This window comes from Grampus griseus, assembly GCF_964374135.1.
Source record: "Grampus griseus genome assembly, chromosome: 10".
Lineage (NCBI taxonomy): Eukaryota > Metazoa > Chordata > Mammalia > Artiodactyla > Delphinidae > Grampus > Grampus griseus.
The window spans coordinates 100,931,447-100,945,671 of NC_139004.1; positions in this window are offsets into that span (position 1 = coordinate 100,931,447).

The following is a 14,225-nucleotide window of genomic DNA, read 5'->3' on the forward strand; positions in this document are numbered from 1 at the left end:
GAATCTCAGCCCCACCTTAGCCCTCCTGCCGGGGAAGGGGCATTTTAACAAGATGGCGAGTGAGGCCTACATCTTCCAAGTCTGAGGAGTGCTGGTATACATTATAATTACTACTGTCATTCTTGCAACATCCCAGGGCAGAGCCAAGATGCACCCACAACCCCTAGGCCTGGGGGAATGGCAGGCAGGGGTCAAAGGTAATGAAATGTTGAGAGAGGGAAGAAAAATTCTCCAGCTTCCCCGGCCTCCCAACTAACGACAAGCCCCCCAGACGGCTCAGGAGAGGGGAGGGGACACAGGGCTTAGCGAGTAGGTGAGGACCATCGGACTTAACTCACGGCTCAGCCACGGCAACAAAATACACCGAAAAAATGACAGATCTCAGATGTGCGGGTTTTGGCGGAGACCGGCTGCCTGGTCTGCTCTCCAGAAGGCTGAACGCTTTACATTCAAGGAGGCAAATCACCTCTCCACCTGCAGCGCCACCCGGAACTCCCAGCAGAGGTTGGCAGAGGGGGCTGCCCTGGGAGGTGCGTGCTGCAGCCAGGCCACCCCCCCAGCCCCCCACAGAGCAGTGCGCAGGTAGAGGTGGCTGGATTTCTCCTGCTCCAGCCCTGAAATGCCCCTTGAAAGCACTACGGGTCCCCTGAAAGGGGTAGGAATCCCTCTTCCCTACGCTGCACCATCAGTCCTGCTGAAGGAACACAGCAGGAAGGCTCCCACCTGCCCAGGATCCACAGGCAGCATGTCCCTGCCTCAAGGCAGCCGGGTCCCAAGCAACGGAGGGCCGTTCAGAGAAACCAAATGGCCAGAGGCAGATGCAAAAAAAAAAAAAAAAAAACCCACATTGAAAAAACACTGTCTCGATTTTATAAAACTCTGAGTGGACAACACAAACCATACAGGAGGCCTGGAGCTGCCCGTGGCGGACGATTTTGCAGCGACTAGTACTGTTGTCTCAGGCCTGGGATGCAATCGTTTGCAAACAGCCCACACCTTGCATTGGTGAGAAGTGGAAGCAGAAACAGATTCTGCTCAGTCCTGGCAACAGAGGCTGGCAGGTTGGGTCTTTTTTTTTTTTTTTTTAAAGGTCTATTCTGATCTATACTCTTCTACCAATGATGGAATAAAACCCCACTTTCTGGGACTTCCCTGGTAGTGCAGTGCTTAAGACTCCATGCTCCCAATGCAGGGGACACGGGTTCCATCCCTGGTCAGGGAACTAGATCCCACGTGCATGCCACAACTAAGAGTTCACCTGTTGCAGCTAAGGAGCCCACGTGCCGCAACTAAGGAGCCTGCCTGCCGCAACTAAGACTCAGCACAACCAAATAAATAAATAAATAAATATTTTTAAAAGAAACCCCACTTTCTTCTCCAAGGAAGTGTTTTCCACTAAAATCCTGTTGCTACAGCTCTGCTCAGAGCATCTCTGAACTCCAGTCCCCAAATCGGGTACCCGCTTTCAGAGCGAGGGCTAAAACATCCTGAAAACCAATGGGACTACAATCAAATCCCACAGGACCATCACCCATGTAGTGACACGTGCTCCCCAACAGAGAGAAACAAGGGTCTTTCCCCCCTTCACCCAGCAGGTATTTCCCTCAAACATGAAGCTTCCTTACAGGTTAGGACAGAGCAGGGAAAGGACTTTCCCAGGTCACACAGCAAGTCAGTGGCCAAGGACATCCAAATCCTGGTGTCACAGTGTTCCTGTAACAATTCACTTAACTCTTGTGGTCAGCTCCCTGACAGCATGAGTTGGTCCATCCTGTTTACCTGCCACATCCCCAGGGACTACGACAGGGTCCAGAAAAAACATTTGTTGGAAGGATAGATAGTGATGGGTGGATATAATTTCCAAGCTTGGACCCACTCAGATGTTCAAATCATAGGCTCTCATTTCCGGAAAGAGGGAATCAGACGGCCTCTATTTCTGTGCTGGGCACCTACTGTGTGCCAGGCCCCGTGCTGGCTGGCTGCTGGGGCAACTGTCACTCCCCTGATATGCCTCTGGTCAGGTGGCTGGAAAAAAGGTAAGACCACACAGGTCTGGGTTCCAGCCAGAAGGTCCACAGGGCTCAGAGCAGGGCGAGGTTAAGTCCACTTTGACTCAGAGGATCTTTGCTGGGTGCTTACGATGTGCCACGCACCATTAAGGGGTTCCAGGAAGCCTTCACGAAGCAGGTGGCCTCACGCTGGCCCTCGAAGAGTGGGAATTAGGAGGGAAGGGAGGAAGAGCCTTTCGGGCTGAGGTCTGGGCAGGGCTGAGAGCCTGAGGCTCGGACTAAGGGCAGAAGCCAGCCAGATCACAGGGAACAGAGAGAAGTGGTGGCAGATGACAATAAACATTGGCCAGGAGCCAGATCATGAAGGGCGCTGAATGCCAGGCTAAGGAGTTTGGACTTGATTTCACAAAGCACTAGGGAGCTACAGAAGGCTTGGGAGCAGGAGAGTGACATGCTGAGAGCTGGCCCCCGACGCTACAGAGCCCAGGAGGCATGGAGGCTGGTGAGGAGGTTGCTGTCTTGAGCTGTGGTGGCATCCGCCCAGAGAGGAGACACCAGGTGCCATCTGGTGATAGAATGAATGTTCTTAAAATCATGGCCTGAGTCCGCCATCAGGGCTGACTGTCTCCAGGTGCCAAATGGCCATGGGGCAAAAGGGCAGAGCCTTCAGGACCGCCCCCTTCTGAAGCCCCTCCCCCAGGAAGCATGACTCTGCTGAAACCCAAGGCCAACCACACCCCTCCACTGCCACCAGGTGACAGCAACCTGGCTGTGTTAAGGACTTTCTGCAGGAAAGTGGATGGTAGAATTCCCTCATCGTGTGCAAAGCAGAGCGGTGGGAAGGAAAAAACTCTCAGAATGTCCACACTAGGGACCCCACAGAGATGTGGTCCCAGCCTCCGCTCAGTGGAGGAGGGCGGGGGCAAAGCTGGGGGCCGGTGTCTGTCCAGTGAGGACCCAAGGTGAGCGGAACCAGAAGGCAGCTGCCCCGCCCTCCAGCAGGGACACTCGCCAGCCCTCTCACAACTGCCTCCATTCTGTCCCACACAGTGGCCAGAGCTGCCCACCAGAGCCAGGCTCTCCACTCCGCCCTGAGCAGGTGGTCCCGCTGCCCAGGAAGCCCTGTTCCAGATGCTGCAGGTGTCTCCTGCACAGCCAAGCCCAAGGAATCGTTCGGATCAGTATGGCTTAGCCCTTCCATCCCCCTTCCCACTGCTGTGACACAATCAGGATCGGAGAGCTGTGAAGAGAGTCATCGAAAGTGTGAGACAGAAGTAAAAACACTGTCCGTAACTTCATCAGCACTGAATGGCAGGTGGGCCGGAGTGGGGGGGGGCGGGGGGAGAACCTTAAGTCTGTGAATAATGGCCCTCTTGTTGATCTAGGCCTCATTCAGACCTCAGTCTCCTCATCCATTAAGTGGGTGGGCAGGGAGGCTTAACTCCATGACCCCAAAGTCCCCACACTCCCAGCCAGTGGACGGCGCACCCTCCCTGACACCTTGCCTGGGTTGCCTGCCCTTGGCATAATCCGCTGGGATTGTTCATTAACCTCTTCCTGATACAGATCTTCTCCCCTCCTGTGAGACTGTGAGCTACCTGAGCCCAGGGGCTGTTCTGTCTCTTTATCCCTCCCTCTGGCTTTGGCCCTATGCCAGACACCTTGTAGGTGCTCAGTAAAAAGCATGTGCAGTGGAACGAGGATGGGCAGGGGTTCTGGTTCTCCTTCCCAGGTCCCAGCTGTGTGAGGGGCGGTAAGTCACTTTTCTGAGACTGGATGAACTCTTCCAGAAGATGGAGATAAGAACCCCCAAGTCAGGCACAGGGCTTAAATGCAGGAAGGGAGATAGGACCTAGTGGTGCTGAAAAAGTATTGGTTCCTTCCCATCTCAGAATACTGAGCTGCCTTGGGCTGCTTCTCTGCCCACCTTCAGAGTAAGTTCAAAGCCATTGGGTGGAAGCGTTTCATTCACTAAGGTGGCAGTACTCGGGGTGATTAAGACAAGCCAGACTCGGTCAGTGATTCCCACATGCAGACTAGCTGTTCAGAATGGCCTGGAGATCTGTATGTTCTGACAAGCGACCGTTCCACAATGGTCTGTTGTTTGAATAGTGTTAAGTGGCAGAACCAAGAACAGTATGATGTCATTTTCGTTAACAACAAAACAGAACTACAGCTAGCTTGCTGAACAGATGATCCTAAATAACCCTGGGTCAAAGAGGAAATCAAAACTGAAATGAAAACTGATCTAAAAAGAATAAAAAGGAATATATGTCCATCTAGATATCTGAGGGGTACAGTCAAAGCTGTATGCAGAGGAAAATGTATAATCTTAAAGGCTTTTATTGTTATTATAGGAAGATAGAGATGATGGACAGATGACTGAAGACTAGATTGCACTTTAAAAAAAATGATCTTTAAGAATCACCTTTTGTTTGTACAGTGCTGTACTGCTTGAGATCTACTGTTTTCGTAATTAAAAGAGACTCTTTTGGCAGTTTCTCATAAAGTTAACAAACATCTACCCTACACCCCAGCACTTCCACTCTTAGAAAAATGAAAATATACGCCCACAAAGAGACTTGTACACGAAGGCTCACAGAAGCTTCGTTCATCATCACCCCAAACTGGAAACAAGCCACATGTCCATCCACAGGAGAGTGGATAAACACACTGTGAGGCATCCATATGATGGTTTACTCCTCAGCAATAAGAGGACTGAACTACTGATATACTCAACAGCATGAATGCATCTTAAAATCATCAAGCAGAAAGAAGCCAGACACAAAAGGGTATATACCATACAAATCCATCCAGTTCTAGGCTTGGCAAAACTAATGGTGATAGAAATCAGAAACTGGTTGCCTCTGGGAGGGGAAGGGCACAAGTCAACTTTCCAGGGGAGCTGGAAATTTTCTATATCTTGATCTGGATGGTGGTTACGCGGGTGTATCAAGACTCAACAAACTGTAACAGAATCTTTGCATCTCACTGAATGCAAATTATACCTCAATTTTCATATTCATATTTCTAACAGTCACAGTTGAAAACTTAAACATATAGATTCCTAGCCTCCACCCACTGGGGATTCAGATTCCATATGTCCAGGCCTGGGAACCTGAATCTGTACAAAGTCACTCAGGTAATTCTGATGCCTGACTAGAGTTAAGGCGACCTGCCCCTCCCCCACACCCCCCTCCCCCTTTGATTGTGTTGGGTGATTTGTTGTTTCTATGTTGGTTTTTAGAAACAGAAGAGCAATTTCCATTCTCTCTGCCCTCTCCCCAGCACCCCTAATCCCTGCCCCTCAGCTTAGGTTTCCAAAAGGAGCCTCTGAGCAGGTGAGGTGGGCAGGGAAACCCCAAAAGAAGCCTTGTCCAGGACAGATGTAATTCACCCAAGGCCCCAGGGCTGTGTGCTCCGGGGAGGTCAGAGGCACAGTTAATGGCCTGTGTACTTGTTAGACAGCATGTCCGGGCCTTCACCCCATGTTTACAAAAAGAGCTCAGGGCAAGATTCGCTGGCATGGAAAATGCTTTGTGCCCTGACTAGCAGTGGCCCGGCCACCTTCGGTCCTGGACCTCAGCCTAATTCCTCAGTCACCATGAGGGTCTCCCGGACTCCCGGGTTTAACTGGCTTCGACACTGCTGTCCCCAAACCCAGCCTGATGCTATTTCTATCTCTGCTGCCTTCAGAATAAAGCCTAACCCCATTTACCCAGCGCTCAAGGCCCGCCACACCTGGCTTATTCCTCTCTCCAGCTGGGTCCCTGCGAGGCTTGTTCTACAAACACGCTTGGCTGTTTCATGCCCTGTCCCTTTGTACCTGTTATGCCCCCATCCCGGAATGCCAGCCCACCCTGCTCCTCTGCCCACAGAAGCTGCCAGCTCCAGCATCACCTCCTCTAAGAAGCGGAAATGCCTTCTGCCTGCGACCCTGCCATCTAGGCACGCTTAGCACCGGCACCCACGCACAGCGTGGTCACAGCGGCTGCCGTGCTGCCCGTCTCCCTCTGGGCTATGAGATCCTCGAAAGCCAATATTCTACCCCAAATCCAGTGCCTGGCCAGAACTGACAACAGCAAAGAAACAAGGCATGTTATAAAAGAGCTCCCATTCACACTTGAAGGCCACCCTGGGCATTTCCACACCCAGGGCTCCTCCCCAGAACCCGTAAATTCAAACAAACACTTTGGCCAAGATAAGTTAGCCAACATGGAGATTGGAGACAGGATTGCAGCATGGGATTGCATTCTTCGGAGATGTAGCCCCGAAGAATCCGACCCTCACTTATGACCTTCGGCAGAAGTTCGGGGAGTGGGGGGCGGTGGTCAGCCCACACCTGGCGGGTGGCCCTGGGGTTCCAAGGCCAGCCCGAATTCCCACCCAGACCCCTTCCAGCTGTGGCCAGGCTGCATCCCAGGTGTTCCTTGTAATTTATTTTTCACCTCTTTCCTATACACAGGAATGTGTTGAATGACTCACAAGTGTCTTATCATTTCGGGACCTTTGGAAAGACTTCCAGATGAAGTCTCACAAGCTCCCAAATCCTTTGACAAGCTGATAGGCTGATAGGTGATAGAAAACACCATCCCCAGAGCCCACACTGCCTCGTGGGGGGCTGACACTTGAGTAGGAAGAGTGGCAGGGCTCCCTGAGAGGCACAGAGAAGGGAGAATGAGTAACCAGGGGTAGAATCCAGGTGCCAATGGGGCCCACGCCCTCACCCTCCAACCCTGAAGACCTGGAGCCTTTGTCCCTTGTTCTCCCCAGGTTCTGGTCCAATTTCAACTCCCCAGGACATCAGTGACTAAAGCCCCACAGAGCCCAAACTCGCGGCTGGCCCAGGGAAAGCCTTTGAAGCCCAATCCTGCTGCTGTGCAATAAAGGCAAAGTCCTCTGGGCGGCTCTCAGTTTGCCCATCTGTAAAAGGGGCACTACCCGCTCGCCAGGGCCTCCCGACTCCACAAAGCGGATGGGACCACATGTCCACAGGATGAGCTGGGAGGGAAGGGGCAGGGGAGGTGACTGTGGCTGCGCCACAGGTCAGTACAAGGACATCCCCGAAGGACAAGAGCTCGAGAGTGAGCCTTGGCCCTTGCCACATACCACAGTGACCTAGGACCTCGTGACACCCTCTAATCGGCAGCTCCGAAGCCGAGCCCGGCTTTACAGCTTACCACAGGCTTATTCAGCCTCATCTCCCTCAATCCCCTCAAGGACGCAGTGAGGCCGGCTTTGGCGTCCTTGCTGCCCAGACAGCGAAGCTGAGGTTCAAAGTGGCTGAGGGAATCACCCAAGGTCGCCTGCCGACTAAGACAGAGGCACAGTACTTGGACTCAGCTCCCTGGGGAAGAGCTCCTGCCTTTCGTTCTCAGCTTACCCCATAACCACTTTACTCCACCCATTTTACAGATGAGGAAACAGAGGACAAAAAAAGTTTGCCCAAGGTCAACAGGGGGCTGAGCCAGGCCCAAGACCTCTAGCCAGTCCCCCACTCCTATGCTATGATGGGTTCTCAGCCAGTGCCCTCGGGCCCCGTCCAAACGCCCCCAAAACCATCCTGATGAAATTCCTCCCCCCACTCCGCCCCCACACCTCACCTCCCTTGTGCCCACCCCACACTCCCCGGATGACTCCCTGGTCGAGAGGGAGGCAGGCGGTTGCTAAGCGCTCACCCGCTCTTTCCCATAAAAATAAACTCCTTCTGGCTGGGAGACTCTGGATGAGATCCCCTCCTTTCCAGCCAAGAAAAAATTAAAAAGAAATTTTAAAAAGATCTCCCCCATGACATTTATTTGAACATCAGCGGTGCCAAAGCATGGGCCAATTCACCCAAGTCCAAATGGAGCCACGTGCCTCTTAACCTCAGCCCCGAGACCCTCTGTTCAAGTGTCCGGGGGGTTACTGAGCTGATTTATTTCTCCAGGCAGGAAATGGGGGTCCAGGCTGCCTCCCAAGCTTTTGGGGCTGGTCTTGGGGGAGGCCAGGATCTGGCAGAGGCTGGGCAGTGACCAAAATAGCCAGGCCGGTGGCCCTGCCCAGCACACACCTCCCTCTGAGTGCCAGGGAGGGTAGCCCAGAGGTCCCCCTCCGGTCCAGGACGAAACCTCAGCGGCTGGAGGATGAAATCTCTGAGATCCTCTCTCTGGCTTTCCTAGTGGGAGGGGGACCAGAACCTCCAGCTCAAAAGAGGAACCCCCAGAAGGAAGGGAAAGGTCTAGAGATGGATGTGTCCTGCTCTCCCTGCCCGCTGTCCACTTGGCTCCCAGCTGTCCCTCGGGGCCTGGATCCTGCCACTGAAGGCTGCTGGACGTTGGCACTGCCACCTGCACGCTGCACACAGGCAGCACCCTTGGAGCCATGCCGCCCTGTCACCTCTACCCACTCAGCGCCTGCCCTGGAGAACCAGCTCTGGCTGTGTGGCCCTCTAGGCACCGGAGACACTCCCTCGGGTACAGTCGAGAGCACATGAGTGTCCGAAACCAGGGACCCAGAGACAGAGCCACACTCTGGGACACACACGTGCACAGCCACGTACTCGGAGATACAGTCACACACACACAGGTTCACACAGACACACTCCAGGACACACAAGAGCAAACATCTGAAGACACAGCCACACAGGTATCACAGACACACACTAGAACACACACATGTACAGCTCAGGTCACAGAACAGCAGGCACACATTGGGACACACAAGTGCATGCTGCTGGGAACATGGAGAAACAGCCACCCTCAGAAACACACAGACACACACGGAGATACATGTAGACCCCCAGTGAGATCGAGACACCAAAAGAGACACACACAAACACACACACCTGGCTCCTGCACGAGAAGCCCGAGCCTCTTCGCCCGGGAAACAATAACAGCCCCGCAGGGGGACTGAGCGGGCGACCCTCCGTCCCTCCCTGGGTGGTGAAAGGGGCGCCGGAACGGGGTCCCTGGGCGGGGAGGAGGTCGGGGCTAGCTGGGGCGCGGGGATGGGGAGGGGGCTCCGCGCGCCCGGCTCCCTCTCCCTCGGTACCTGGGGCGGCCGCGTCGCTGCACTCGTCTGCGCTCGGTTCCGCTCACCGAGGGCTGCCAGCCGGCTCGATCTCTGGCCCGCGGGGTCCGCGCTCGGCGCTCCCTGTAGGCTGGGCTCGGCCTCTGAGCTCGTGGTCCTCGGGACTCGGCGCCGGCCAGCGAGCGGTGCTGCAGCCAGGACCCGAAGCTCGGCGCTGGCGGCGGCGCGGAGGAAGCGGTAATTTATAAGCGGCTTCTTCCTGACCTCGCGTGTCTGTTGTCTGAGCAGGCAGCTCTCAGCATCACCCATCCTGCTGGGTGGAAAAATACCAGCTTGGCCGGGGCGGGGGCGGGGCGGGGGCGGGGCCGGGCGCCAGCCCCGCCCCACACGCGGACACACACATACACACACACACGCACACACACGCACGCACACACACCGCACACGCACGCGCGCTCGGGCTCGGACACAAAGAGCCCGGGCTCGCCGAGCGCGCGTGCACACACCCTCATGCGGCGGGCGAGCACTCGGTCCCCTGCCTACCCCCTTAAGAGCGCTCTTTCCGAGGAAACCGTTTACTCCAAACCCTGGAGCCAAGGAGTGAGTGCAGCGGGTCCTCAGCCCCCTCCTGTCTTCCGATTAGGAACGAGAGAGCCCACGACGCCTACTCGCTCCCTCCCAACACGAGCCACCAAGCTCACCACTCGCCACCCACCTGGCTCATGGGGTGGGGCCAGGGCTCCTTGAGTGGTGAGGTCTGAAGCACTCCACTGCGTCTTCCTGGGCGGCATCCAGGTTCTCTGAGCCTCTGTATGCACCCCCCAACCCCCCCTCCCCCCGCAAAACCAGGCACAGCCACTCTACCCTCCCGCCTCACCCAGGCCGGAGGGTGGCCTGAGAAAGTGATGTGAAACCACCCCGGCTTCTTGGCTTTGCCCTGGCTGGCTGACCTTGGGGGACTACTCAGGCTCTCTTCCTTACCTCAGTTTCCTCATCTGTAAAATGGAAATATGAATAATGGAATTTATCTTCTCTGGCTTCTATGAAGACCCAAGGTTAACAGTGCAAAGAGCTCAGAAGAGCTCCCGGCACAGAAGTGCCAAGTGAGTGTCTATTTTTAAATGAAAATGGGGAATGTGGGACTTCCCTGGTGGCACAGTGCTTAAGAATCCGCCTGCCAATGCAGGGGCCATGGGTTCGAGCCCTGGTCCGGGAAGATCCCACATACCACGGAGCAACTGAGCCCGTGCATCACAACTACTGAGCCTATGCTCTGGAGCCCGCGAGCCACAGCTACCGAGCCCAAGTGCCACAACTACTAAAGCCCGCATGCCTAGAGCCGGTGCTCCGCAACAAGAGAAGCCACCACAGTGAAAAGCCCGTGCACCGCGATGAAGTGTAGCCCCCGCTCGTCGCAACTAAAGAAAGCCAGCGCGCAGCAAGGAAGACCCAACACCGCCAAAAATAAATAAAAATTTTTTAAAATGGGGAAAGTGCCATTATTCTTGTCCTTATTTGCATGAGCAGGTCCTCAGAGACCACGTTCCACATCCACGCCCTGGCCAGACCTGAGGGAAGTGCTTTGTGACTTCCAGCATGCCCTTCCCCTCTCTGAGCCCAGTGCTGGTCTCTCACTTTCTCTCACTCCGTCCCTGCACCTGGGAGGCTGTGTGCAGAGAACCTTTTAGATAGAGGTTGAAAGAAGAAATACCAAACAGGCCCCATAGAGTGCCATCCCATTGCCAGACCTGGCCCCGCCTGTATCCACCTCCTGAAAGCGCTGTGTAACCCCCTCTTTGGAGCGGCCCCAGAAGCGGCACACAGGGATGCGAGGAGCAGGATTTCGGGGGTGACCCTTCATCCCTCCCTGGTTTCCTCACTGAGGCTCCTGCTCTCTGGCTCCATCTTGACTTTCTAGAGGCTGCCCCCATGGCAGCTCCAGCCAAGCCAGACACTGGCACATACCCTCCTGCAACTTTCTCCAGAGCCTTCCCTGCCCTTCTCTGCTGGCCCGGGTGCCCCTTCCTCCAGGAAGCACCGAGGGACCGGCAGTGCCTCTAGCACCCCAGCCACCCCGGGTGGCATCTACTCTGGGCACTCAGCTCTCTCCTTTGAGTTCAGAGTACCCGCCCCCCCTTTTATAGGTGAGGAAAGCAAAGCTGGAGATCGAGCGACTGAGTCCCCACACCTGTCCCCTTCTCCTGATGTGTGTGAGGCTCCCCCGTGAGCTGAAGGAGCAGATGGCAAGCAAAAACTCCCCAGACCCCCTGTGTGTCACTGCACACAGCGCAAAGCGGCAGGTCACAGCGCAGGGAAGTGACCCTGGCGTTGAGGTTTGAACCACGAGGAGGCTGTGACTAAGCCAGAGGGTTGAGGGGAAGGGAGAGGGGGCGTGTTCCAGGCAGAGGAATCTGCTGTGCGTAGGCCTGCTGGCAGGAGTGGGGGGCCCTAAGCAAAGGAAACGTGGGCCTGAGGGCCACTGCAAGGGCAGTGGAGGCCACTGGACCTGTGATGGGGAGCGGCATGTCCACGGCTGCCATTTGGAAAGGCCTGTTGAATCGGCTGACCTCCAGGTGGGCCGGTGCAGTGCAGACGCTATCGGTGCAGGACCACGGATGAGGCCCTTTCAACCATCTGCCTTCTTCCTCTAGACCATCACCTCCACGAGGGACAGGACCTTGCCCTTTGTGCCTCCATGGAGACCTGGGCCTGGCACACAGCAGGTGCTCAGCAAATGTTCGCTGCATTTATTTTAACGAACACTTGTACGGCACTTAGCTACATGCCGGGCGCTGTACGATGCATTTAACTACCTTAACCTGCCGAGTCCTTGCAACCACCCTGTGAGGTTGGTACTATTAATCTCCCCCATTTTACAGAAAGGAAAACTGAGCCACAGAGAAATTAAGTAACTTGCCCAAGGTCACTCAGCAGGCCATCTAGTTCCAGAGGCCACACTCTTAACTGAAGGGATTCTGGGGCCTTTAGTGGTTGCCAGACCGCAACCCAACCCCAGAGGGCAGGAGAGGGAGAGAGAGAGGAGGAGGAGGAAAGGCACCAGGAAATGCTCCAACCTCCACCCCAAGGCGAAGCAGCAAGAGGCAGAGAAGGGCCGGGCGAGGTGGGGAGAGCCAGCATGGAGGCCAGAAACCCCCAGGTTCCAGCCCCCTTCTGCTGGGACTTGGGCCTGCATGCCCGCTGGGCCTCAGTTTCCTCACCCATAATAGGAGATCTAGTCCGGCATCACTGAGCCATTGTGACAAGAGGTCTCAAACTTGCCGGGGCTGGTGCTTCTGCACTGAGTCCGGCTCCCAGATGTACTTCTTTGGCCTCCACTGAGCTTTAAAATATTTTGAGTTAATTGCCGTGAATGAAAGTTTGGAAGAGTTGACATTTTACAAACTTGAATGTCTGCTTTCTCTGGAAAAGGTGGCAAGATGAAGCCACCTCAGGGCACTTACCTACCGTCACTTGGAGCCGAGAGGCATCAACCACCCCCTCACATGGGGATGCGGCTCCCCAGGGGCCAGCCCCCACCCGGCCAGTTCCCTGCGAAGGGCTGAGTGTGAGACCCGGGTGTCCTTTGTGCACGTCCCTGTCCCCCTGCCAGAGTTGGGTGTCTGAAGCTCCAGGACAAGGCTGTGAGCACCAAGGAAGTGAACATGTTGGCAGGAGGAGGGACCTTCAAGGAAACCCAGGCAGAGGTTTACTTCAGAAGCCACATCCTGGCCTGAAATTCCTTGGGGACTAAACTCCTCCCATTCCAAGAACCGAAATCGATTGCGGGGAGAGCTCACGGAAGGCCCTGGACTCAAAGGCAGTGAATGAGATTTTGAAAAAGCTGCTCGATGATGCTTTTCTCAGCAGCTGGCAATAATAAAGTAAAATCGATCCAGGGCTTTGAACAAAACCCTTCGTCCCTTGCCAGGGAATAGTCCGTCTCATCCGTCTATCAGGCGATCAACAAGAGTTGCTGAAATACTGCTAGGGTCCAGCCATGCTGGGCCATCCGGCCAGTGCAGGGAGGCCCTGGCACCAGCCCTGCCGAGGGTCATCTGGCGCCTCCATGCCTCTCAGAACCTCATTCCCTGAAGAGAGGAAGGGATGGTGATGGAGTGGCCGAGTGGTCCCCATCCTGGTCACTTTCTCCAGGGCACGGCCGTGTCGACCTCTCTGGATGTGGACGGACAGACGGTGGCACCATAGAGGCCTTATTGGCACATCTAGCCTCAGCAATCTGCTTCCCGCCCACCCACCCTCCTCCTATCTGCTGCCAAATCCCGGCTTCATCTCTCAGGGGCTGTGGGACCCAGAGGGAATCGTGTAACCCTGTGCCTCAGTTTCCCCATTTGTCAAACCAGACTGGTCACAACCCCTATGCCATGTTGCTGTGAGGAGTAAGTGGAGGCTCACACAGGGCGCTGCACACAGTCTAGCCTTTGGTTAACCAGGCGCTTGCCTACCCTCCCGCCTGCGTGTCTTGGGCTTTTCTACCTCCCGGTCTTCACCCACACCTTTCCCTCCCCCATGCTGTTCCTTCCCCCAAAGCGCTTTGCCCATTGCCCTCCAGCAGCCTGGATCTCAGCCCGACTGGGAGCACCCAGTAGGCAGGGGTCCCTGGCAGTGCCCAGCACAAGGCCGGAGCACAGAGGATCCCAGGAAGCCCTTGCCTGGATGCGGTCTGTGGGTGGCAGGCCTCCAGGGTGCCCTTCCCCCTCTCCCTTGGTGGGAACAGCAAATCTGCCCCAGGGAAGGGGACAGTGTCAGTGCAGGAGACAAACCTGTGGGGAGGGAACACGTGCGCCTGTGTATTCACTCACCACGCAGCTCAGCTGTCCAGGTTCTCAGCTCCCCAGGCCAGGCCACCCTCATCTCCCTCTGGTGACTGCAGGCCTCCTCCCTGTGTCCCCTCCCACCCGGCCCATCTCCACTCGGCAGCTGGAGGGATCCAGGACTCTCCTCCATGGCTGGTGAGGCAGGAATGGCACAGAGACTGCAGAAAACAGTTCAGCAATTTCTCATAAGGTTAAAAATCCACTTAAACGATCTGTCAGCAATTCTATGCCTCGGCATTGACCGAAGAGAAATGAAAACAGACGCCCACGCAGGACTGTACAAGCATGTGAATGGCAGCACTATTCGCAAGGGCCTAAAGACGGAACATCCATAGGAGGGCTGTGCAAAATAGACAAACAGATGGACTCC